The sequence below is a fragment of the Vicugna pacos genome, chromosome 8 (assembly GCF_048564905.1).
Source record: "Vicugna pacos chromosome 8, VicPac4, whole genome shotgun sequence".
Taxonomy (NCBI): domain Eukaryota; kingdom Metazoa; phylum Chordata; class Mammalia; order Artiodactyla; family Camelidae; genus Vicugna; species Vicugna pacos.
The window spans coordinates 1,006,444-1,032,639 of NC_132994.1; the positions used below are offsets into that span (position 1 = coordinate 1,006,444).

Below are 26,196 nucleotides of genomic sequence, written 5' to 3' on the forward strand. Positions count from 1 at the left end.
TGCTGAATTGGTCTCACACAGGAGTTAGGGGGAACTCAAGAGACTCTGCTTATAAATCAATATATAGAAAGTCAGCCAATTGTTTTCCCCAGGATTATTCTTTCTCTGTTTCCTACAGCCTCACCAGTTTTACGTGATTTGACACAACCACTGCTCAGAGCTGTTTTCCATGGGGAGAGTGGGGCTGTGGACGCACTGTGTTCCCAGGAGTGATGATGGATTTGTGTTGCTCCGCCTGTGTGGGCTCTTTTGCCCAGTTCTTTGGAAACTAACAGCCAGAGTTTCAGTAACAGCTGTTTGGAGTTAGGATCACAGTTTTTGGACACTTCATGAGCTGGACTGCATACGCAGAGTCTGAAACCCCTGGCCCTGACACCATTAGCTCAATGCCCTGAACGAGTGTGCTGAGCATTCAGACCCAAGAACCCGGACTCCTGATCGGCCAGTTCCTGGACCTGGGCCGCCCAGGAGAGAGCTCACTTACGATACCACCGTCACGCTGAGAGCAGGTTCTCAGACTGGGGAAGAAAGTCAGTTCCTCAGAAACGGAGCAAAATCCCTTTTGGTTTAATTGCCAAGTTTGGAAAAGGAGGTGGGGTTACAATAAACACCAAATGAATAAGGATTTATAAAGTTCATATGGAATAAACATATCATTGTAGCTTTGTTTTTAGTAACAGAATATTGACAAGTTAAAATTCCTGTGATGGGGAATCAGTTAAATAAATATTGGTAGGCGTATTTAATGGAATATTAGGCATCTGTTAAAAATGATGACTAATGACTGGAAAAATGTCACAATATATTGTTAAGGAAATAATCTATATCTGGGGTCAAGAATGATTTTACTCTTTCTGCTTTTGGAGGGGGAGGTAATTAGGTTTATTTATTTACTTATTTTATTTATTTATTTTTAGTAAATATAATTAGGTTTATTTAATTATTTATTTTAATAAAAATAATCAGGTTTATTTACTTAATTTATTTTCTTAATAAAAATAAATAATTAGATTTATTTATTTTTTCATTTAAAATTTATGTATTTATTTTACAAGATCATATTTTAAAAATTGAAGTATAGTTGAGGTACAAAATACAAATATTGTAATATTTTTTTAACAGAGGTATTGGGGTTTGGACCCAGGACCTTGTGCATGCTAAGCATGCACTCTACCATTGGCCTATACCCTCCCCACCTTGGCTATATTTCTAAAATTGTTACAACGAACATGCATTACCTTGGTAATACAGTGATAAAAATGCTCTCACAAGACAAGAGCTAGGTAGCCTCCAAACACTGTTTAAGCCTCTTTAGGTGCTGACATAACTAAAGGATTAATTCTGCTTCCTGTCACCTCTGCCTTGCTCAGGGCTCCTCTGCTAAGTCATGAGAGAAAGAGACTTTGCCCTGGGCTGGTCCAGCTGGGTTTAAAGTCCTGGAAGGCTGCTGGGGTTCCATCTATTGGAGTGGTGCTTACCTGTGGCATATGATTCGTGCACCATTTAATTGAACAATTCACTATCTGTCTGCTCAGTTCACTGGGTGCTGGGAGAGGAGGGAGTGAGGGGAGGAAGAGATGCAGATGGATTTCTACAGCTCTGTTTCACACTCCCCTTGGTTCTCTGGCCCTCAAGCCTCCCAAGGGGGTTCTCCAGAGCCACCACCTCACAATAATAATAATAGCAATCACTCCCTGAAATTCATGTCAGGCACTTAGGAGAAGCTTCTGCATATATTAGTTTTCTTTGTTTTTGCATTTCCCTAACCCTTTGCGGTGTTTTTTTTAAATTGAAATATAGTCAGTTTACACTGTTGTGTCCATTTCTGGTGCACAGTATAATGTTTCAGTCATACATATACATATATATATATTCCTTTTCATATTCTTTCTCATTATAGGTGACTACAAGGTATTGACTATAGTTCCCTGTGCTCTACAGTATAAACTTGTTTATCTATTTTATATATAATAGTTAGTATCTGCAAATCTTCATCCCTTCCCATTCCCATCCCTCTGGTAACCATAAGTTTGTTTCCTATGTCTGTGTCTGTATAAGTTTTCTCATGTGCAGCAACTGCACAGGTTGGTGAGGACAGGCCTGGTTTTCAGATGCCGAGGCCAAGGCTCGGGGCCAGTAAGCACCTCCCTGGAGGCCTCAGTGGTGGGACGTGAAGCTAGGAAGTTGCAGAGCACGTGATCTGAATCCAGCTGGCTGAGGTCCCAAGGCCCCTGCCCTTGGCACCGCATCACCCACTGTCAGAGCACATGTGGGCTGCGGTGGTGGCAGCAGCAGGTCAGTGGGGCTCTGGGGTGGGTGGAGGGGGGAGCTCAGTCCATGCACAGCCTATAGGTGCAGCCTGGCTGGGCTGGGCATCTCTCCGGGGAAGAGGGCCACCGGTCAGACCAGCGTGCCCCGTGAACTCTGTGTCTGACAGCTGGTTCTGCCTCAGCGATGGCCTTGAGGGCAGTCGGCCCACTTTACTTGGCTGACCACCTGCACAACACAGTCCTTTTAGCACACACACCTCCCGCCTAAGATGTGAAGGCATCCTTCCAGGAGCCATTCCTGAGATCTCCCTCCAGTTGGATCCCAACCTGCTCTGATTTGGTGTAGTGAGCTGACTCATCTTGCCCCCAAATTCATGTCCACTCAGAACCTCAGCATATGACCTTATTTGGAATTAGGGTCTTTTGCAGGTGCAATTAAAGTAAGGCTCAAGGTGAGATCATCCTGGATGAGGGTGGGCCCTAAATCCAATGGAAGTAAGACAGAAGAGAAGACACAGGAACACAGGGAAGATGGCAGGAGAGGCAGGAGTGGTGTGTCCAAAATGAGGGCACCAGAGGTTGCTGAGCCCCCCAGAAGCTGAGAGAAACACGGAATGGGTTCTCCCTCAGTGGCTCCAGAAGTGACCAACCCTAGCGATACCTTGATTTCAAACTATTGGCCTCTTGAACTGGGGGAGACTACATGTCTGTTGTGTTAAGCCACCCAGTTTGTGGTGATTCGTTCTCCCCTCCAGGAGACTAACACAACACTTTTCTTCCTGGTTCTTCACTCAGGGACCATGCTGCTGCTGATAATAGTAAATGAGTACTTTTTAGGGAAATTGAATTACCTGCCAAGAACTTTAATTACTTGATATAAGCCCCATGAGGTACAGATTATATTACCCGCTATTCTACAGATTATGAGTTAGGCCCAGAACCCTGAGAAACTCGCCCAAGGACACCTGGAGACTAAGTGACGATCAGAATTCAAACCCAGGCAGTTGGGCTCTGGAGCTGCACTATTAAACCCCGAGTCTCACTTCTGACTCCTGCCAGATTTGTCTTCCTTGGTTGTCTTGTTGACACCTGGGTTCTCTCTCCTGAGTTGCATTTTCCTCACCGTGGCTGAGTGCCTGGCCATGGTGGCCTCAAGTGACGTGACCACCAGCATAGGGAGAGACTCAGACTTGGAGCAGTGTGGTCCCCATGGCCCTGGGCTGAACAAGTCAGACTCTCCCAGGAGACCTGGAGACACACCCTCCCCCGGGGGGAGGCAGGGGAGGGGGCTCACGTAGAGGCTGGGAGGCTGGCAGCACTGAGGCTGCCAGGCGCCACATGAGTGGTCCAGAAAGAGGAAAGACCAAGCAATGCACTTCATCGGATTCCCAGTGCAGAAGTCACAGGAGGTTGTGAGCTGCGTTTCAAAATAGAGAGGGATGCGATTGTTTTCAGACTGCTCTGCAGTCTGAACTCTAGTGAGAAGCTCTTCCAACAAGGTCCCATCTTATACCTTGGAAACCTGGGGACACTGGAGAGGTTTCAGGAAGGCAGATCCTGCAATGCCTGAATCAGTGAATTACCTACTTGAAAATACAGTGTAACCAACCAACACATGATAATGCAAGCTCAGATAATTAAACAGAGTAACATACAGGGTCCTTTTATTATTAGGGGGTTAATGGAAAACTTTTTCATTAGGTACATGGTACAGTCACAATAAACACAAAAGTAAAGATAGTGAAACTGATGTTGGCACGGACCGTAAGTTAAAGTGAACGCTCCAAATGATGCCGAGACAGTTTTCTCCCAGCCCAGTGCTGCACCCCTCAGCTCTGACCTGCACCCCAGTGAGACCCTCAGTCTCTCCACCTTGTTCAGGGACAGGGCTGGCCAGAGGGTGGGAGTCCTTATATCCAAATGCATCTTATTACAGAATCTTACCATGCCACTTATCACTTGATTATTCAAGACATACATTGAGCTCTCTGTCTTTGAAAAAGTTTCTTTTTTTTTTTTTGGCAAGTCTGGTCAGAGCAAACTAATAGGAACTGTATCTTGGCCGGCCTGTCTGCTGATGCCAGGGCTGAGTTAGAGAATTCTTCTCCATATTTGAAAGCCACAAAGATGGGGACAATGCCATCTTTCTCTTTTATAAGTATCTTGAGATGTCAATATTCTCTTCAATGAGGTTAAGACCACATTAAATATCTTTCTCCTGATTCCTAGAGGCTCAAAACCCTCTGTGAACTCTGACGCACCTGGGTGGGGCGAAATTTTCAGCCAAGGCTGGCTCCGTGCTCTTCAACCACACTCCTGGCTCTCCACCCAGGTGTTTTGGGAAATGTGGCCATGTGATCCTCGCTCTGCACAAAACCTGGCCTTCACGGGCAGTGTGCGGATGGGGTGAGATGCTCCCCAAAGCACTGATCCCTGTGCGCGGTCCTCTCAGACTTGGTGGGCCTGTTGCAGGCCGCCCTAGTGCACGCATGGTCTGTGCTTTCAGGAAAAGAAGTTTAAAATGCAGCCCATTGAGGGGAGGGTATTGCTCAGTGGTACAGTGTGTGCTTAGCATGCATGAGGGTCTGGGTTCAATCCCCAGTGCCGCCATTAAAAATAAATGAAAAAAAACTAATTATCCCCCCAAAAAGTAAATTACAACCTGCTCTGTCTCCTGTGAATTAGCAGTGTTCAAGATTTGCTGTCAAATACTTGGTTTCCCTACATTTTGGACAATTCATTCCATAGCTTTTTGGCAAGAACCACTTAGACTATACATGACAAAGAAGGGGGGGTGTACACAATGTTCTGGAAACTTCTGCCATGTCCAAAGACTGTTCCCACTGTAAATTCTGCATCGGGATGCAGCTGTTTATGAATGAAGGACAGGGAGTTTCCAGTTCTTTCTCTTGTCATCTTCTCTCACAGATAAGATTTCTTTTAACAATTTTTTAAAAGTTATATTGCTTTTCTCTCTCTTTTTTCTTTTTTTAATTGAAGTATAGTCACTTTACAGTGTTATGAAACTTATACAACTATGCCTTTATTTGGGGGGGAGACTAATTAGGTTTATTTATTTTTTTATTTAATGGAGGTACTGGGGACTGAACCCAGGACCTAGGGCATGCTAAGCATGTGCTCCACCATTGAGCTATACCCTCTCCCTTCTTTTCACATTTCTTGATGAAATGATTACAATCGTTTTCAACCTTGGCTGCAAGGTTAAATCACCCTGGAAGCATTTGAAAAAATCTCAGTACCCAGGATGGGCTGCAACCCAGGCCTCACAGCTTTTATAGAAGCTGCCCAGAGAAGTCCATGTGCAGCCAAGGAGGGCCATAGATTGTCAGGGGAACATGGCGCCCCTGGTTTCTCCCAGCCAGAGCTGAGGAATGTGTCTGACTGACCTGCCATTGGACTCAAACAAGTTCTCCACGTTTCCCCTGGCACCACTAGTATATTTTACACAACTTGAGAGACTATAGGTGCTTCCCAAGACAACAGGAGATAATCACATCATCAGAAAACAGAAAGAGTTTGGTGCAGCCAGTATGGAAAACAGTATGGAGATTCCTCAAAAAACTAGAAATAGGTTTACCATGTGATCTAGCAATCCCACCCTTGGGCATATACCTGGAGGGAACTCTAATTTGAAAAGATATATGCACCCCAGTGTTCATAGCAGCACTATTGACAATAGCCAAGACATGGAAACAACCTAAATGTCCATCAACAGATGATTGGATAAAGATGTGGTATAGTTATACAACGGAATACTACTCAGCCATAAAAAAGAATTAAATAGTGCCATTTGCAGCAACATGGATGGACCTGGAGATCATCATTCTGAATGAAGTAAGGCAGAAAGAGAAAGAAAAATACCATATGAGATCACTTATATGTGGAATCCAAAAAAAAAAGAAGAAGACAAACAAGCTTATTTACAAAACAGAAACAAACAGACATAGAAAACAAACATATCCTTGTTTTGTTTGTTTTTCTGAGGGGGAGGTGGTTAGGTTTCTTCACTGATTTCCACGTGGAGGAGGTACTGGGGATTGAACCGGGACCTCCTGGGAGCTGAGCATGTGCTCTAACACTTGAGCTATATACCCTTCTACCCAAAACAAACTTATTGTTACCAGGGCAGGGGGAAACAGGTGGGAAGGGATACATTAGGAGTTCAAGATTTGTAGATACTAACTACTATATATAAAATAGATAAACAAAAAGTTTATACTGTGTAGCATGGGGGACTATCTTCAGTATCTTGTAGTAATTTATGGTGAAAAAGAACATGAAAGGAATATATGTATGTTCCTGTATGACTGAAGCACTGTGCTGCACACCAGAAATTGACACAATATTGTAAACTGACTAGACTTCAATAAAAATATATTAAAAAAAAAAAAGAAAACCAGCTAGGAGAGCATGTAATGAAAATAGCTGTATTAGGGCATGAGATTACAGGGATGTATATTGCTTTACAAATTCCTTAAGGAATTTAAAGATTTTTTTCCATCACAAAAATAATACATGCTTTTTGAAGTAGATTATTTGAAAAAGAGAGAAACAATTAGAATGAAGAAAGAAAAATGTTCCCAAGTCCCAGAACTTAAAGGAAGACCACTATTTTAGTATGTTTCTTATGGTAAAAGCATGAGGGCTACAAGTTCGCAATGCATTTTTATTTTGGAAATTTAAAAGACATATGCAATGATTCTATCCCACTGTGCTATGAGGAACACACTTAAAACTGGCCATGATTAAGGATGGTGGTTACTAATTTATGACGTCCTGCTATGAATTACAATTTATTTTCCCAGGGTTCCTTCCTCCTGGGCTACGTGTCTTTCAATTACCTTTCCTCACTATCATTTCCCGACATCTTAAATATCACCCTAAATTTAGAGTGTACACTTGAGCCACGTGCTAGCTCAAAGGCAGCCCCTTTAATCCAGCAAGAGTTCAGAGTAACTGCTTGGGCTCTGATGCAGCAGCACAGTTTTACTTCACTACGTGCTTGGCTGGGGACTTTTTTCTCTTCTATGCCAGGTGCTGCCAAGTCACCAAGACACACTGGGTCCTCAGGACACTAATAAGCACCCCAGAAAAATACTCCAGACAATATATTTTACTTACTTACTTAATGTTTTTGTTTATTTATGTTTTTGTTTTCTTGGGGGGAAATAGGTTAGTTCATTAATTTAAAAAATGGAGATACTGGGGATTGAACCTGGGACCTGGTGCGTGTTAAGTACACACACTCTCTGCAGAAAATCTATTTTTTTGTTCTCAACTTTTTCCTTTTCAAAGAATTTTTTACTTTAACTTTGTTTTTTTCTATGACAGTAATACATGCTCACTCTAGAAACTGTGAAATTTGAATTTTAAATTAAATCATAAAGAATGAGAAAAATCTGTTTATAGTTTGAACACTCTGGCAAATCCTGTTCAATTTTGGCCTCTTCTCTCCCAGTATCTTTTCCTCTGCATCAACTGATACTTAATGTCAAAGTCAATTTCTCGACACAGACTGAAAGGTGAACATCTCTGGTTGCCAGGTGAGGGAACTTTATTCTGAGAGCTCAAAAGTCCTTATTCAGCCTCATCTTACTATACAGCTTTCCATCTCAAGCTCCAGCTACACTGGACCTTGAACAGTTTCTCAAGGTGCTGTTTAAGCATTATTACCTTTAGACACTCTCCCAAGGGCTACTCTCTTTCCACCCTCATCCACTCTCCTCTTCAGTTTTTTTTTGGCTGGCAATCGGTGGGTGCTAAATCTGCAGTGGGCAGATTGTCATATGCATAGAGCACCACAAAAGCAAGGAGTACCAAAAAATGGGAAGAACATCAGAATATTTAGAACAAACCATTTACATTTCAGCATGCATATACTTCCTGAGCCATCTTGAAAACTAGAATTTCATTTTGCAGTTTAGCAATGACTGTTATTTTGAGTTATTCAAAGCAGAGAGGGTGAGGTGTGCAGGGCAGCATGACAAGAGTTTCGAGCCTCAGATCCAGCCTTGCAAGGACAAGCCCTTTAAGAATCAACTACTTCCATGAAATGCACCTGCTCCCAAGACTGACTCAGCCTTGCCCTCATGCCTTATGGCTATTGCTACAGAGTATTAGATCTGATTGTTTCCAAGCTCTTTCCTTGCTAGATAGTTGTTTCCAAGCTCTTTCCTTGCTAGACAGTGATCTCTGTGAGAGCAGGGACCATGTCTTCCTGTCCATTTATCCATCTACCATGTATCTTCTCATCCAGGGGCCTTTTGTTCCTGGAACACTGAGGGTGCAAAGACCGCCCCCGAAGACTTCTGTTTTGTCATGCAGGGCTTCCTCCTGACTTCAGTGAAGTCTGGATTTAGGATTTTTGTTTGTCTGTTTTTTTGTGGGGAAGGGGAGGTAATTAGGTTTGTTTGTTTATTCATTTATTTTTAATGGAGGCACTGGGGGTTGAACCTAGGACCTCGTACATGCTAAGCATGTGCTCTACCACTGAGCTATATCTTCCCCCTGGATTTAGGATTTTAAAAGTATGTGAACTCTGTGGTTGGTGGCTGGCCCTGAACTGTGTTCTTGTTCACTTGGTGAATCATCTCTTGGAGGTCAAGGGACCAGTGTCCTCAAGGAAGATGTTGTCATCCCAGAGGTCACGACGGCCCCCGTTTCTCAACTCTGTTCAGAGATGGCTGAAGAACTCCTTGGGCACTTGGTGGCATGGAGGTGTGGGTCCTTCATTCTATTAATACAAGCTATCATTCATTCAGTCCTTGTATGTGAGGCGGTTCACAAATCTGAACTGTAATTGAAAAGACTGTAATGCCAGATTGCAACTACTGTGCAACTATGTCTCCATTTTACAGATGGAGAAGCCGCAGCTCAGTGTGAAAGATGATGTAAGGGGGCCCTTTTACATGGAGCTGGAGCAGCAATCACCTCACATGTCCAGTTTCCTGAACCTGTGAGCTGAGCCAAACTGCCAGCCCTTTAAGAATTCAGTAAGAATGAGAAAATCCCATTGAAGGGTCTGATAAAAACGAACATTTAGTGGGGGGAGGGCATAGCCCAGTAGTAGAGAGGATGCTTAGCATTCATGAGGTCTGGGGTTCAATTCCCAGTACCTCCATTAAAAAAACTGAAAATAAATTTAAAAAAAAAAGAACTGTTACCTAGTGACCCCTTGCCTGACTAGTCAGTGAAGTACAAATCAAGCTTGGCTTGGCAGCACCAGTGAACTCTTCCTAAAAACAACTTAACCTCATCTTTCTCTTTTTTTTTTTCCTATTAAAAAACCCTGGTCCCCACTCCTGTAATTGGGTTTCTACCTAAAAACGTATACCTCAAATTGCAACTCTTTGATCCCAAATAAATGCTTTGTCTCTTGAACTGGTTCCTTGTTTTTTGGGGGGTTGACATCAGCAAAATTAGACGGCCTGCCCAAGACACGGGTTACTAAGGGCAGAGCCGTCCTTTTAAAATTGGGATCATGTCTCAGCACACAAATCTCCAGTGGCCCCGCATTTTCTCTTAACCACGTACAGCCTGAATTTTGAGAACCCACCGGCACCTGGCACCAACATGAAATGGCAAACCTCCAAGATTTACTGAGCATCTGAGACCTTCCAACGCAAGATCAAAATCAACGAGAAATGAAGGAAAAGAAAGCACAGCCATTAAAATCTTCCCAGAGATAAGGCAAGGCACTGTATCTATGAAACAAAAACAGGAAGTTAAAATAGGGGACATGTCGTGAACAGCAACAGCAATAAAGAACCTTAGGGACGGTAGGTGTGGATGATGAGGCTGGCCCAGACTCCTAGAAAACAGAACGAAAGACAAAGAGGTGGGAAACGGGAGAGGAAAGAAACAGTCAGTCCACAAACAGTCAATTTCCACACAAGACAAGAGAGAAAATAAAGGGAAGAGGTCATTAAAAAAAGAGAGATTCCAGAACAGAAGGTCATAAATGACCAACTTGAATTGATCCCTCTTGTGGACATGAATACACCCCTACCCAGGAATATCATTATGAAAATTCAGAACACTGGGGATGAAACGTGGATCCTACAAAATCCCAAGGATAAAACACCACCACACCACTGGTCACGTACAAACAGCAGAATGGCTCTGGGCTGAAGGCTGGAAACAGGCAAGCGAGGGTGTGATGCTTTCAAAAATCCAAAGGAACATTATTTCCAGCCTAAAATCAACACCAAGCCAATCTATTGAGCAGCATGAGGATGGAAAAGCCATTTTTGGACCTGCAAGGTCTCAAAAGACTTGCTTTTTTTACGCTCTTCCTCAGGAATGCGCTGGGAGATGCACGCCACCAAAATGGGGAAGTAAACTGAGAGGACGGCCGTGCACCAGGTGGAGCTGGAAACCTGTCCAGGCAGGGCTCTTGTGAACCGAGGTGCAGGCATGTTGACAGCTGTCAGCATTATGCCCGGGGTCATCATACCCTCTATAAGAATTTTACTTTCTGAAATAAGGGAGTGAATCAAGAAAGGCGAAAATGTGAGACCCTGTAAACCGGGAATGCACTCTAGAAGAAAATAAAAAGGAAGTTGAAAGATTGTATCTGTGCAGCAGGCTCAGAGAGCTGAGAGGGGGATGGGGTTTCCTGAACATCTTCTCCAAGAAAAATCACGGTGGAACTGATCGGTTAACTGATGCACTTGACCTTGTGGAAAATTCTCCTCAGAGATTTTGGGAAGAAGTGGGAAGAATGAAAACAAAACCAGGAACAAATAAGACATCTCTTTACTATACGACAGGAAAAGCAAACAGTGGTAGTGCAACATAATACATAGGTATAATGTAGACATTGAACTTGGGCGTATCAAAAACTTGCAAAACCTAGGTTGGAAGGAGGGGAGGATCTGCAGAAGGGAAACAGTGAAAAAAGAGCTAAATCTTCATTTACTAGAATTTTAAGTTAATAGAAAATGTTCAGAATTGATTAATCAGAAGTTAGCTGTACGCACATGAAAAAATATGGACATTTGTAAATATCAGAAAAAACAACCCCAAAATAGAAATGGTTGCTTCTGGAAAGGAGGTCTGAGGGTACAGTGGGAGAATTGAGGGAGGGAAACATCATATCCTGATAAAAAGAGCTTGTATTATTTGACTTTTTATTTTATTATTTTATTTTTATTTTTTAAAGCCCATTATTTTATCCTTGTTTTTTTGGGGGGGGGAGGGGTAATTAAGTTTATTTATTTACTTACTTATTATTATTATTTTTAACGGAGGTACTAGGGATTGAACCCAGGACCTCGTGCATGCTGAGCACACACTGCCCCTGAGCTATACCCTCCACCCATTTTATTATTTTAAATTAAACCTTCAATTTTGTTAGCTGTAACTATAAATTCAAATTTGTAATTGTGGAGTCATATGCAAGACATAATACTAAGATCCCGTGTACCCTTTACTCAGTTTCCCCCAGTGATACCATCTCACACAGCTATAGTACAATGTGCAATATCACAACCAGGATATTAACATTGATGCAGTCAAGATGCGGAACATATCCTTCACCACACGGGGTCCTCATGTTGCCCTTTTTGAGCCACACTCCCTGTGACTTGGGGCAACCACTAATCTGATTTCCATTTGTATAATGTTGTCATTTTGAGAATGTTACAGAAATAGAATCATATAGTATGTGACCTCTTGAAATTAGCTTTTTTCCCCCACTCACTATAATTCCCTCAAGATTCAGCCAAGTTGTTCTTATCAATAGTGTGCTCACCTTAACTGTCGAATACTATTCCATGGTAGGCATGTCACCTGTTGAATGACATCTGGGTTATTCCCAGGTTTTAGTTATTGTAAAGATGCTATGAACACTGTGGTTTTCATTTCGCTGTAATAAATGCCAATTGCTTGGTCATATAGTAAGTGCATGTTTAGTTTTATAAGAAACAACCAAGCTGCTTTCCTAACTGACTGTATCATTCTGCACCCCCACCAGCAACACAGGAGAAATCCAGCTTCTCAGCATCCTCCCCAGCATATTGTGTTGTCACTATTTTTTTATTTTGGGCATGCCGATAGGTGTATAGGTGTGTAGTGGTATCTCTGGTAGTTTTAATTGGCATGTTCCCAGTAACTAATGAATTTAAATATCTTTTCATGTGCCTATCAGACATCTGTATATCTGCTGCAGTGAATGTCTGTTTCTGCTTTTTGATATTTTCTAACTCAATATATATATGTACGTATATATGCATATACATATATATTTACTGTTGAGTCTTGAGTTTTCTTTCTGTATTCTAGGTATTAGTCTATATTGTGAGACAGGAGGGAAGGGGGCAGGGCACAACCATTAAAAGAATGACACAGCCATTAGCGCCAAGATGGGGGAAGAGTCAACTCCCAGTAGACCCTGAGCTTCAATATATGGTCATTGCAATACAATAGCTGCTAATGGCACTCCCACAGGTGCCATGAAGGTTCTGAGGCTGACCATAAGCAGTTAAAAAGTGGGTGATGGCCCAAGTCCTGGGAACCCCAACCCCTTCCCCAAAGTAGTTGGAATAATCCCCCCACTTGTTAGCATGTGAGGTTACTGAGCCCATGAAAACTAACAACCCCACCACCTGGTGGCCGCTCTCCCTTCTGAGTGAGGTGGCCTGAACTCTGCCTATGGAATGTGTAACTCCTAGGCCTTTCTCTTGCCTTCTGAGGCAGCCTGTCTTTGGAGGGTACATCTCTGAATAAATCTACCTTTACTCAACTGTGCCTCGCTCTTGAATTCGTTCCTGCTCAAAGCCAAGGACCCTCACATGGTGGGGTGAACCCGAGGGACTCAAATCAGACCTGGGACTTTGCCATCCTCTCCTGCCCTGTTTTTCCCTGTATCAGTTGGATACGTGGTTTGCAAATATTTTCTTAGTCTACAACTTGTCTTTTCATCCTCTTAACAAGGTACTTTGCAGAGCAAAGTTTTTAATTTCCATGAAGTCTACCTTATCAATTTTCCTTTTCTAGATTGTGCTTTTGGTGCCAAGTCTCTTGTGCTTAGCTGCTAAGGATTTTCTGTTACTATTTTTTTTAATTTAAATTTTTTTTCTCTTTAATGGAGGCACTGGGGATTAAACCCAGGACCTTGTATATGCCAAGCACACACTCTACCACTGAGCTATACCACCCACCCCTCTCTCTTTTGTTTTTTTCTAAAGGTTTTATAGCTTTATATATCACATTTACATCCATGAATCATTTTTGTTCATCATTATTATTTGACTTTAAAAAATTTTTAATTTATTTTGTTACTGGAGGTACTGGGTATTGAACCCAGGATCTCATGCATGCTAAACATGCACTCCACCACCAAGCCATACCCACCCCACCCCACAATTATTTGACTTTTAAAACTAGGCAAATGTATTACTTTGGTAAAACAAAAATTCTTTGAAAAAAATCTAAAATGCTCATGAAATAATATTGGTTCCTATGACTTGTGACACAGTCTATTTCCTGTTCTGTCCTGCCCCATCCCATCTTGTTCCACACCTTCCCACCTCATCTTGTTTCATTTCATTAAAAAAAATGCTACTCATAACTGATTAATTTGATTTCATGACACTCTACCATAGAGTGAAAAGTACTGTAGAAACAGTCTTTTCTACCTGATGCACACACCCCTCATTTTTACTTCTTTTCGTTATTTTATACAATGGAATACTATTCAGCCATAAAAACTGAAAACATAATGCCATTTGCAGCAACATGGATGTTCCTGGAGAATGTCATTCTAAGTGAAGTAAGCCAGAAGGAGAAAGAAACATACGAGATGAGATCACTCATATGTCGAATCTTTTCTCTTAAAAAATTTTTTTTTCATTTAAAATTTTTTATTTTTGTGGGGGAGGCAACTAGGTTTATTTATTTATTAATGATGGTACTGGGGATCAAACCCAGGACCTCATGCATGCTAAGCACATGCTCTACCACTGAGCTATACTCTCCTGCTATTTCTCCTTTTCTAACTTCTCTATTATCAGTTCTGTCTCAGAACTGATATTTTAAAGTCTCATTTTAAGAAAAACACTCACTGCTCTGTGGCACAAAAGAGGAAAACTCTTTTTCTGTCCTGAAGTTTCTTACCTGCTCCCTGTCACACATGTGTCCCCTACCAGGTAGCACACAGAAATGCGGGCAGTCTGCAGCCTACTTCATATAATAGCTCTACGTACAAGAGAGGGCACTGGGCGGGCTGAACACCAGTCGGAAAATTTAAAGTCTGGGAAAATGAGAGTTACTCTTGTCACTTTCTCTTTAAAGTTTTGTACCTCTCTACAGTCACCTCAGAAACAGAACACCACACCCTGTTCTTCACAAAACTATATCCTTGATAACTTCCTAAAATGTGATTTAGCTCAACTTCCAGCACAAACATTTAGCACACACCTGATTATTCCATAGTAGATAAAACAGACCATGCACCATGCCTGCTGACCACAGAAACTCAGGGGATTCAGTCAAAAATGGTAATCTAGACGTGTCTACCAAATCCACTAGCCAGCCCTCTTGCAATGTGGAAAAGCTGACTTTTATTGTGTTTGTTCTCAGGCTTGCTAATTAGCAACATTCAGAGATACTAATTCACACCAATGAGGGATTTATTATATCAGATACTAGCGCACTTGAGCGTTTTCTCTGTAAGATTAAAGATCCCACTTACACTGAGTAGATAATTCATGCATTATCAGCATCTTAAATTATGTTAATTATGATACAGATTTCTCTGAGATGCTCTGTCAATTAACCTTGCTTACTGGTTAGCAGAAGTTCTGGCAGATTTTCATGGAATAGTTCCTGACACTTAATTAAAAGGAGTCTTTCTGTTTTGAGTGATGATATGAAACAGTAGAGAGTTTTCACAACTAATACGGTCTCTTTGCTAAAATCGCTGATCACACTACACCGTAAAAATGCCTAGTAACTTCCCATAAGGTGAGAAGGAAAACATATTCTTAAAAATTCTTCTTTCTAATTGCATATGTTATATATTCACCATATTTATTCAAATGGGAACACTGGAGTATGTTTTTATACATTTTTAAAAAATTATTGCAACTCTAAGGCAAACCAGCAGTTTCATTACCTTCTTAAAAAAGTCACTCAAAAACCGAGTTCACTGAATACTTCAGCATTCAGGAATTCAGCAATAAACACTTTTAATAATATCACACTCTGTGCTTCGCTGATGCATCACATTTGTGTAGGGGCTTTTTATAATCCTAAGCAATTTCTGTCAATTGACCCCTGAATAACTAAGTATTAAATCATTTATTTGTTCATTATCTGTTAATTATTCAATCACAATAAAAAGTTTCTTATTTATTTGTTATTGAATATAGTTTTTTTTTGCACTTTTTTGGTTTGTTTTGGGGGGAGGTAGTTAGGGTTGCTTATTTATTTATATATTTCCTTAATGGAGGTTCTGGGGATTGAACCCAGGACCTCGTGCCTGCTAAGCATGCACTCTGCCACTGAGCTACACCCTCCCCCAACAACAAATATTTTCAAAGCAACTACTGTGTGCTATGTACTGTGCTGTCAAACAGTAAATCAGTGTGTTTCTTCCAGAACAAATTAATTATTCCTGGCATTTTTCTTTAAAAGGAGGTACCAGGGTTTGAACCCAGGACCTTGTGCATGCTAAGCATGTGCCCTGCCACTGAGCTATTCCCACCACCCATATTGCTGGCATCCTTAATAAAGGCAATGACCCATGATAAATGGTAGTCTGAGATTTGATAAAGCTGACTTCATTCTTTCTGTGATTATATACATTATTTAACAGAAGGCCTCCTAAAACTCACTCTAAGGAATAAAGTTTGTATGAACTTTTAAAGTTGTATAACTTTTAAACTTTCATTTAGCACAGATAGAAGTTGCCATCAAGTACAGGAAGAAGGGAAGTTGAAAACAAGCAAATTAATCAAGCCCAGGACTTTAATTCATTAAAATTAATGCAGAAATTAGCATTAATGAGTGAACAAATAATAACAATACATTCAGTGTATTGAGCATCAATACACTCAATGTATGCACTGTGTCGGTCATCACGCAAGAATCTTACACACATTACACTTCATTGGTACACAAGACCCCTGTTAGGCAGGTTTTGTTCCTGCTACTTTAGAGAGAGAACAACTACAGCACAAGTTTTTCTCTAGAGCTCTTTCCTGTGCATACTTTATTCTAGGAACAAGAATATTAAGAGAGTCCCAAAGCTGGAGGTGAATTTCACACCCAGGGAACAGAAAGGAACCAGTGAATCCACAAAAACAAGAACAACTCTGCAACAATTTGTTACCCTGTATGCAATCTCCATGGAAACTAGCTCTGCCCCTTGAATTCTTGAACTTTTACTATAACTCCCCCTGCCTTCTCTACCCAAAAGGCTCACAGTCTTGGAGGCATCAGCCCACTGTGACCTCTTTTGGCCAGCAAAGAAATAAAGCTGCCTTTCTACTTCATCTAGAACTGTCCTCAAGTCTCAGTTCGGTAAGTGGGGAACGAGGCTGTGTTTCAGCAATAGCAGGATGGCCTTTATTAGAACAAACATTCTAGTAATTCTAGCAGAGCCAATATATAAGAAAGCAAAGGCCAGCTACATGCAGATTACTGAGACAGTGGCTGGTTCGTGCCTGAAGGCGGCATCTCAGCCAGCCTCTTCACACAGTGAAATAATGGAACTAGGTCAAATTAGAAAGGACCAACGGATAGCTCTCGTCACTCTAGGCTAAGATAGCACTTCACCTTGAGGAGGAACATTTTGAATCAATGGCAAAGTGACTTCAAAGGAGTGGCTTAATCTCACTTCCAAAAAGATGAGCTTTTCCTCCTTTGAACCATATTCAGAGACCTCTGACCTCGAACAGCCATGGTTTACTGTGGCCCGATAAACAGCAGAGCTACAAATTTGCTTTATTCATTCATCAGATCTGCTGAGTGGATTTGAAAGAGATCTGAGAGGTTATTCCCCAACTTTTAATTCTTATCAGGCTAGCGGTGGTACTGCCAGGAAATGCCACGTCAACCTGGATACTACTTGGATGCCCCTGGCCAGCGATGGTGATGTTTAAGGGTGGCTTTCAAAAAATAATGGGAAGTACTGATGTGTTGCTTTGTCACTTGACAGGGGAGACTATTTATAGTGTATAAAATGACGAAGGAGGCATGGCCTGAGCAGATTTGTCATATTAATAGAAAAAGAAGATAACAAATCATTTGGCTAATGCTTAACTTAGAGCTGATCTATTCCAGATTTCGTTCACTTGCTCATTAGTGACGTGACTCATGTGATAGAGACACACCAAGTGCACGGTGGAACCTAAGCAGCTTTGGAACGCTGTCTAAGCACAACCTCAAACCCCAGCTCCGGAATTTCGACGGAGCTACATGGGCAAGTTGTTTACATCTTCTGGGTCTCAATTTTCTTATCTATAAAATGGCTGTGTGGAGGTTGAATGAACCAGTAGATGGAAAATGCCCAGTCAGTGCCTGGCATCTATGAGGTGCTAACAATATTTGTTCCCCACCTTTCCTTCTGAGGCTTTGGAAGTGAAGGAAGCCACAGGGAGGAATACATGGTGAGTCAGACATCAACACTGTGTTCACAGAACCAATAGGATGTTGCAAATCATAACAGTGAATAAACTACAAGTGATGGGGGTGTAGACTGCAGCTTCTCCCGTGGATTGCTGGACTACTTTCCCCACGGTTGGCCCATCTTTGTGATTTGCTCTGACCAACAGGATGCAGTGGATGTCAATCTTTGAGAGCCTGAATCTTGATAGACCTTGCAATTTTCACTTCTACACAGCTCTTGGGAACCTGCCACAACCATGTGAACTGGTCAGACCTACTGGGGCTGGGAGATCACATGGAGCGGCGATGAGTCAGCCAGTGGCTGAGCACAGGTGCACGGGGAGTAGAGCCAAGACCAGCACAACTGCCAAACAGAAGTGCAGGCTGAAAAATGGCTGCTGTTTTAAATGCTGGAGAGGGTGCGGAGAAAAGCGAACCTCCCACACTGCTGGTAGGAATGTAGTTTGGTATAAACAGCATGGAGATTCTTTAAAAAACTCAAACTAGAGTTACCATAGGATCCAGCAATCCTACACCTGGGCACATACCTGGAGAAAACTATAATTCAAAAAGATAATGCACCCCAGTGTTCGCATAGCATTATTTACAACAGCCAAGACATGGAAGCAATCTAAATGTCCACCAACAGATGACTGGATAAAGATGCGGTCTATATGTACAACAGAATGCTACTCAGCCATAAAAAAGAATAAAATAATTCCATTTGCAGCAACATGGATGGACTTAGAAATTATCATACTAAGTGAAGTAAGTCAAAGACAAATATCACATGATATCACTTATATGTGGAATCTAAAAAAAGACACAAAAGAACTTATTTACAAACTAGAAAAAGACTCACAGACGTAGAAAACAAACTATGGTTACCAAAGGGGAAAGGGGTGGGGGAGGGGTAAATTAGGAGTCTGGCATTAACATACACACACTACTATATACAGAATAGATAAACAACGAGGACCTACTGTATAGCACAGGGAATTATATTTAATATCATGTAATAAGCTATAATAAAAAAGAATATATATATGTATAACTGAATCACTATGCTGTACACCAGAAACTAACACAATATTGTCAACCAACTATACTTTGATTAAAAAAACCTGGCTGATTAAACCGCTAAATTTGAGGGCAGAGGAGAGTTTTGCCTCAAGGGACAACTGATACAAATATTATAAGATGTGGGGTCATGACATTTGTCAACCAAAACACAAAATCACGGGAACACAAGTTCAAAGCAATTTTGGGAAAGATTAGTCACAAGATGCAACAGAATGATGTGGTATACCAGTTGCTACTGCTTAAGATTAATGAAACATGCAAATCTCTCGCTGGGGGAATTACAGATTTCGTGTGTGAATGAATCTTTGTGACTGGAGATACAGAGATTAATTTTCCCCAGGCAATAGTCTTCTGAGGTTTCTATGTTTTCAGAGTCTGGGAACTGTTATGCATTGTCCATGGCGACAGAGGAAAAAGAAGGCAAGGGAAGAAAATCTGGGGGAAAATTAGAAAATAAAAGGAATTTGGAACAATGTGAGTTTCATACTGCCAGTAACAGAGAGCAAAGCCTGGGGAACCTGTCTCTTCCCTGGGTCAGCCGTCCACCATAGAGAAAGGGGCTTGGCCTTTCCTTTTCTTTCTTTCTTTCTTCCTTCCTTCCTTCCTTTCATTCTTTCTCTTTTTAACACCAAGTTGAGCATTCCATGAGAGCAATTGAATATAATTTAAAAATTGTTGCACATTGGTCCCTCTTTGTGCACCAGACAACTAAATGTGCCTTTGAAGGAAATAATTTGAAATATATGAATGAAGAATCACCAGGCAGCTGAAAAGTGCTTCCCTTATCTGTGGGCTAAATACTGTGATTTGTGTAATGGCTGACTTTGTGTGTGTTACGTGAGAATTTCTGAGGTCACCCACAGGTTGTTTCTGAAAAGTCTGAAGGCTTCAGAGTGAGGAAGATAACTTTTGTTCCCTCTAAGTGCCAATTGCTGGATGGCAAACCTCACAGGTGGATGGGCCACGTCTACTCACTCTGTTCCCTTCAGTGCCCAGCAAAATGCAAGCCCTGGGCAGTGGCTCCCAAATACTTGATTTGAATGGACATTCACCAGTTGAAAGCTTCATCCCCTCCAGCGATTGTCTCACTACAAGCACATGGACTTCCTTCACAAGCAGAGGTGGGACACCTGACACACGTCTCAGGAAATGCAGGGGTGCAGCTGACAGTGAAAAGGGAGGAGAAAGTGTGGGACTGGTGGGAGGTGAGACTCAATGCAAAGCACTTTCTTTTGCATCAAAGAGAGAAGAGACTGGGTCAGGACAGTGCCCCTCAGCCAACCCTCCCTCCCTCCCTCTTCCACTGTGCAGCTTGGAGCTGCCACCAAGGACAGGAGGTGATGATTAAGGAAGAACCAGAGGAGCAGTTACAGAAGACTGGGTGCAGAGGAAGATTCCTCTGGGGTTAAGTGGCTCCACCTCCTCAGAGCCCAGAAATCCCTGAGGGTTGGTGATGCTGGTTTAGTGTGAAGCCTTCTGTGATGGACTCTATTCCATCGGCATGGGGTCCCCAGTTTCTAGATTGTCATGATATTGAGCTAAGAGTTGATATTCACACTGGGTTCTAGTTCTGCCCTTTGAAACAACCAGAGCATCTCTTCCACCTCCCAAGCAGCTGCAGGCGGGTCACACGTTGTAAAGAGCGAGCCCTGGGGTGGGGGTCACAGCACTTTGGTTTTGCTACTGACTGGCTTCCTGTTCCCACATGTTTGTTTGTTTGTTTGTTTACTGTTACACTAACAACACGCTCAATACTACTTTTGAGAGGCTATACTAAGAGTGGAATGGATCATTGTTGATGACCAGGATGTGATTGGATTTTTTTGGAAACATCATTCATAAGATACTGGACATGAAATGGTCAGACTGGAGGTCTGACAAACCCAAATGCCTTTAGAGGGAAGCAGGTAAGGGAAATGGTGGAACGGGATGGGGAGCTGGGGGTTGGAGATCCTGAAAAGACAACAGGGGGTAGTGGGAATCTGCCACTTAAAAAAACAGAGGGAACTCTAATTAGAAATGACACGTGCACCCTAATGTTCATAGCAGCACTATTTACAATAGCCGAGATATATATATACATATATATGTGTGTGTGTGTGTATATACATATATAGGAATAATACTCAGCCATAAAAAGAATAATGTTATTTGCAGCAACATAGATGGACCTAGAGATGATCACATTAAGTGAAGTCAGACAGAGAAAAACAAATGGTACTGCTTATATGTGGAATCTAAAAAAAAGACACAAAATGAACTTATTTACAAAACAGAAACAGACTCACATACATAGAAAACAAACTTACGGTTACCAAGGGGAAAAAGGGGTGGGAAGGGATAAACTGGGAGTTCAGGAATTATAGATCCTAACTACTATATATAAAATAGATAAACAACAAGGTTCTACTGTAGAGCACAGGGAACTATATTCAGTACCTTACAGTAACCTATAGTGAAGAAGAATCTGAAAAGGAATATGTGGATATATATGTATGACTGAAACATTGTGCTGTACACCAGAACTTGACCCAACATTGTAAACTGACTATACTTCAATTAAAAAAGAATGCAAAGAAAATTGAAAGTGTGTTTCAGAATTCTACTAAATATCCTCTGTTGGCTTTGGCATAGAACTATGATAACACTTATGTTGGGTCTAGAGTGGACTCTGGGGTGTTAATTTTCAAGGTTTATATCCAGTCATTCTCAAGAAATCCTTCTGTTCTCTCAGGAAAGAAAGCCCTCAGGTCTTGTCACCCACAGAGCTCCTGGGGTGGGCATGCCCCCCCGTTGAGGGGTCTCCTGCCAGGGATGTGTACAAACAGGCTCAGCCCAAGCCCTGATGGAAAACTGCTTCAACGAGACTTAATCCTGTCCACACTTGCGGGATCACGAGCAGGTAGTTTCAGAAGGTGCCGAGAAGCATCCTATGTTGTAGAAAATGATCATCAGAGGTGGCTGAAGGGGGGGCCACCGACCCGGAAAATCAGGAAATATGTGAAGAGCAGTGTTGTGCTTGGCATTTCTGTGGAAACACCAAAAATGTCAATGGGGCGGGGGAGGGGGCGAGAGAAGGATTGAAAAAAAACATGAGGAAAGAAGATGCCTTTGGAAAAGAAGGAAAAGAGGATTAGTATGAGATGAAAGGCCCATGTGCATAAATTAGTCAAATATAACATGTTGCCTGGCTTGTGATTTATACGGCTTGGAAATACCCCATTGTTGGCACGGGAGTTTGTTAGTTGAAGCCCGTTGTCAAAACCAGTGCGCTGAAATGCTTCCTTTTTTTGCGATGTTTTTTGATCTTACACTGATGTTCTCCAGCAAGCGTTTCTAGGAGACTGTGGGCCTGGGACCCAGAAGACAGAGTTAAAGAAGAGAGAAAGGGGTGGATTTAACATCTTCAAGAGGAGTCGAGGGTTCTGGCATCTCAGGCTATGCATTTCTATGCTTTGGCTATTCTTTTTTGGGGTGGGGGAGGTAATTAGGTTTATTTATTTAACTTTGTTTTTAATGGAGGTATTGGGGATTGAACCCAGGACCTCATGCATGTTAAGCATGTGCTCTACTACTGAGCTCTACCCTCCCCCTCGCTTTTGCTATTTTTAGGTGAGACTCATTTGGTTGTCATCCACCTGAACTGGGAGAAGGAGTCCCAGGCAAGCAGCTGGGGGAGTGAGGCTGGTGAGGAGGTGGTGAGGGAGGCAGCTGGTTTCCCTGTGGTGGGGGTGGTGATGGGAAACAGACTCTGGGCTGATAGTATGGGGGGACAGACTGTCATAGCTCTGTTTGAATTCATTTATTTTTCCCTTAGGTTTTCCATTATCTACTTTGTCCTTTTGAAATATAAGGAACTAGGCCAGTCTGTGCTCCATGTCTCCTGGAGATTATGTGATAAAAGAAAGGAGGAAAAAAATAATTCTAAATCTGGCTTTTAGGCTCACAGCCATCAACAGATGACTGGATAAAGAAGATGTATACAATGGAATATTACTCAGCCGTAAAAAAGAATGAAATAATGCCATTTACGGCAGTATTATAGACCTAGAGATTATCATACTAAGCGAAGCAAGTCAGACAGAGAAAGACAAATATACGATATCACTTATATGTGAAATCTAAAAAAAAGATACAAATTCTATTTACAAACCAAAATCAGACTCAGGGACATAGAAAACACTATGGTTACCAAAGGGGAAAGAAAGGGGAGGGATAAATTAGGGGTTAGGGATTAATGGACACACGTTACTATATATGAAATAGATAAAAAATAAGGACCTACTGTAGAGCACAGGGAACCATATTCAATTTCTTGTATAACATGTAACAGAAAAGAATCTGAAAAGAACTAATACATGTGTGTATATGTAAAACTGAATAACTTTGTTGTACACCTGGAACTAATATTGTAAATCAACTACACTTCAATTAAAAAAGAAAGACACTTGAGGAACAGAAGTCACGTACAGACAGAATATTTGGGAGGAAACAAGTTTAAGGGCATTCTTCCTCCTCACTTTCACCACGAGGTAGAGCAGAGTTCTTGGCTGTATCAGACACATTGGGTTGCTTTCCCAATGGCCAGTCTCCAAACACAACTCCTCAGATGTATCCAGCTATACCTCCTACCCCTGCCCTTTGACCCAAGTGCCCCACCCGGGGTGGGGGCAGGCCCCAGAGCCAGGGGCTGAATCCTGACTGTGTCTCTCAGTGCCCGTTCTCCTCACCGGTGATCGTTTCTGGTAGGAGACCCAATTCTGCAAAATAAGGCATGATTAGACGGTTTCCCTCAGGAGGAGATGCCAACACAGGATGGTCCCCTTTTGTGTGTGGATAAGATGCTTGTTGCCATTTTGCTCCCAGCCAGAGAAGAAAGCAGTTACAAGATGGGCAGAATCAAAAGAAGACTCAAGAGAAACCTAGAGGAGCGAAGCCAGGGCACCTATGTCCTGCTCTGGGAGCTGTCCTGCCTTTGAATTTCTTTTTACGGGGTTTCATACAAATTATTATTGTTGAAGGTGATTGAACCTGTTTCTCGTGTGCTCTGCAGCCAAATGCATCTTATGTGGTCCCCTGGCCGAGGGGAGAAAGGAAATGAAGAGAAGAGATACTAGCAGTGCCTATACAAGGGAACTGACCTCCAGGACCCCCGAGATGGGAAGGTATTTTGCATTTTCTGCCCACTCTGCCACCACTTAGGTGAACCCCACGTGTTTCCTGCACCCACAGTGGTGCTGGTCTTTCCCATCAACATCTGGCAAGGACACACCTCCTATTGCAACCAGTATGAGCCCTGAGGATTATCCAGAAGAACTGATAAGTTCCCCTTGGGCAGAAACAATGTTAAATATGTTAAAACATGCAAGTTATTCATGTAGGATGTGAGACAGATTATTTTAAGCTCTACAGGGTGGAGCCACCTCTGACTACCTCCTTCTCTCCGCAAAGATTATTGTGTTCTTTGAGTTCAACTCTGAAAGGTGTTCCCCACACAGCAGGGTCCAGCAGGAAACCTTCCCTAAGAAGAAAGTCATACCAGAAACCTAGACCTGCCCCCAGAATCCCATTAGGTTCATTCTTTGCATTCTGGCTACCTGGTGTTCCTTCAACTTGCTTTCTGCCAAGTCCCATGTGCTCCTCTGTGTCAACAGCTGTCCATCTCCTGACCTCACCCTTTGTATCATGAAGCAGACCCTCAGATGGCCTCATTGTTTGTCTCCCTCCCTAGATAAACAGACACAGACCAGATGCTGTTATCCTTAGCCCCTTCCAGATAGTTGATCCACACAGAGAAGGGTCATCCAAAGGCCATTCCCCAATTTGCTGGATCTTTCACTCTGACAGTCTTTGAAGACCATGTAGCTCAGAGGTTTGGCAGCTGGTGCTGGGGGAAAGATGGGATGGGATAGTGGCAAGGCAGAATGGTTTTTAAGGGAAGGGGATCTGACCAGCTGAAGATGGAAGAGTGACAGTGGGAAAAAAAGAGATATGAAAGATGCTTAAAGAGAAACTGACATGACATTTGGGGACACAGCTGTGAATGTGTCCTACAAGAGGCTGTCTGGGCGTGGCCTGTGGCTCCTGTATTCCCATCTGTTAGACTTTGGGCAAGCCACTTAGCTTCAGAAGATGGAAATAATAATGTGCCTCCTTCTTGGGGGTATTGGAAGAGTTAAATGAAATGATGGAAGTTAATGAAATGAAACAAAATTTCATTTAAATTAAATGAAATGATTTAGAAAAATGCCCCCCAATAAATGTTACTTTATCATTATTTTTATTCTTATATGTTGAGATAAAAATGTCACTTTAAATCCACCTAATGTCTTTTAATTTTACTTCTAAAATGAAAATGGTACCTGTTTAAAGTGTACCACATGATGACGCAATAGACTTACACACAGTGACATGAAATTGTGGTATAATTCTACAATAGAAAAAAGAAAGACACAGCCTCCCATATGCAACAACACAGATGAACCTGGAGGACATTATGCCAACTGAAATAAGCCAGACACTGAAAGAAAAAAAAAAACAATGCCTAATCATACTCATTATATGTGGAATCTAAAAACATCTTACCTTTCCAAAGTTTTGAAATTATATCAAGAGGCTTAAACACTACTGATTGACTAATGGTAAATTTCTATCTAATTATTGGATTCATCAACTAAAAATACTATTCATTTCATATTGGGCTAAATAAATTTTCCATGGTAACACCATCCCCTGTCCCTTACTGTTTACTTTCTTCCTTTTGCCATTTGTAAATTTCTGGCTTCAACACGTGCCTGTTACTTTTCACTGCTTTGGTATACATGGGTGTGGAACTTAAAATTGTGCCCCTTCACAGGGGTGTGGGGTTATATAGCTCAGTGGCAGAGCACATGCTTGGCATGCACAGGGTCCCAGGTTCAATCCCCAGTACTTCTGTTAAAGGGAAAAATTAAAAAATATTAAATTATAAATAAAATAAAAATATATTTAAAAAGAAGACCAGAAAAAAATTTAAAAAATAAAATTGTGCCCTTTCAAAGTATAACATGTAAATTGCATCAAAAATTATAGCTAAGAAAAATAAAATGGACTATAATAATCTTTTGTGTGCCATTAAATTATAAAAATAATACTATCTGTAGTAAGATATCATATTTTGCAAGACTTCTTAAAATGTACAGATTAACCTTAAATTTCTTTTGTTTTTCTA

General features: G+C 41.7%; 1 protein-coding gene across 4 annotated transcripts in view; it reads right to left on the reverse strand.

Annotated features, from left to right (window-relative positions):
* Positions 1-26,196, reverse strand: part of KCNQ5 (potassium voltage-gated channel subfamily Q member 5) — a 456,708-nt gene that overhangs the window by 20,486 nt on the left and 410,026 nt on the right. The gene's annotated exons all lie outside the window — the stretch shown is intronic.